Source organism: Saccostrea echinata, unplaced genomic scaffold (genome assembly GCF_033153115.1).
Source record: "Saccostrea echinata isolate AGI-Se365-2 ecotype Australia unplaced genomic scaffold, CSIRO_AGI_Sech_v1 ptg000117l, whole genome shotgun sequence".
Classification (NCBI taxonomy): Eukaryota; Metazoa; Mollusca; class Bivalvia; order Ostreida; family Ostreidae; genus Saccostrea; species Saccostrea echinata.
In genome coordinates this window covers 850292-852029 of record NW_026889866.1, presented here as the reverse complement: position 1 = coordinate 852029, position 1738 = coordinate 850292, and the positions used below count along the sequence as shown (strand labels likewise).

Genomic DNA, 1738 nt, shown 5'->3' with positions numbered 1-1738 from the left:
CATATCTGTATTTATAAAAAGTTCTAAAACTAGGTTCTGGGGCTTCAGTTTGGGTGCCTTACATTTCAGAAAGGATACTGCTAGTAAATTTATTGAAAGAGTTTTCCCTGCTGTCTAGTAAAATTGATAGGGAGGCATATTTTGCCCATTTTAACTCGAAGCCATTGACACAGTTTCAGTTTGGTGCATGTTACATAAATCCTTAAAATTTCTAGATATTAAAACTTCAAATTACATAACATACTCATTTCGCATGGGGGGTGCTACTCATTTATATTTGGAAGGGTTGTCTGAGGGGAAAATTCAACAAATGGGTAGATGGAAATCGACAGCATACAAATCATACATTCGTCCTTTAAATGCTAAGATACAAATGTATAGGTTTATAGATGGGTAACTGTTAAAGTTTGATTTATTTACCTGCATTCATTTCTACAGTGGACATTAGGATTATAGGATCTTCCATTGTACATTGGGCACATAGCTATGCAGTCAAATCCAATCAACCGGACCTGGGATTAGGCCAAGCAAAAATATTGTGGCATGGAATTCGCGGAATGGTGTGGGAGCAATTAAACCCTACGTTTTTATTAGTTAGTAACAAAGCCCCAGATATCATTATTATTCACTGTGGGGGGAACAACATTGGACAACAACACAACACTTTGAGAGGTATACAAATGATGATAAAGGCTAATTTAGCAAAAATTAAAGAGCGATTACCAAACTGCATCATTAATTATTTGGTCTCATATCTTGCAACGTAGAAACTGGTCAAATGGTGTAGCTACCTTAGAAGGAGAAAAATGTAGGCGGAGAATCAACAGTTCAATAGCATCTTTTGTATTAAATAAATTAGGTGGAGCAGCTATTAGATACCCAGATATATCGGCTAATCAAAGGAATTTGTTCCGCACAGATGGTGTTCACATGACAGATTTAGGCAATGAGTTGTTTATGAATACTGTGAAGGGTGCGTTGAAGCAATTTTTATCTTGTAAATTTCAAAACAGGACCTTTCTGTGAATTGATTGTGCTTGTCATGGTTATGTCTATCCATATATGTGTTGTTCATATAAGTTGATTGAAATAATTTTGAATTGAATCATATGCGCACCTGACGAATATACAGTAGTTTCTACTTATTAACTAGGTCATTAATAATTTGGCACTTATTGTGCACGATTGTTTAAACGAGCCAATTTAAGTTTATAGTATGCAATGTCGGTGAATTTCACCTTTTTGTGCGCAATTTGCGCAAGTATGTTGATTGTCTTGAATATTTCAATTTGTGGAAGGGGCAAAATTGCCGCCTTTTTTTTTTTTTTTTTTTTTTTTTTTTTTTTTTGTATTTTTTTTTTTTTATGGCGGATGGTACATTCAACTTCGTCATATGTACCATTTGGCATAATTTTGCATAGAATTCCGTCTCCGGGGGGTACTGTTGTCTCCAGTCTCCTTGGATCCAGATGGTATTTCTATTGCTGTCTCATCTATATTTATGCTGCCATATTATTGTAATCGGCGCATATATTTGTGAATTTAATACATATTACAGTGTACATATAATAAAAGGTCATGACAAGCACGCCAAACACAATTAAATGTTGTTTTTATTTCAAGTATGGTTGAGGCCAGGTTCATAGGACAATGCTTCTTATTAGTTTTCAGGTTATAAAGGGGGGCTTTAAATAAGTCACTAAATAATTGAAATTTAGCATGTTCAAACTGCTGACAA

The 1738-nt window shown here is 34.6% G+C and overlaps 1 pseudogene; it reads left to right on the top strand.

Annotated features, from left to right (window-relative positions):
- Positions 1-310: 310 nt before the first annotated feature.
- On the top strand, positions 311-1026 carry LOC133177308 (uncharacterized; annotated as a pseudogene).
- The last annotated feature ends 712 nt before the right edge of the window (positions 1027-1738 follow it).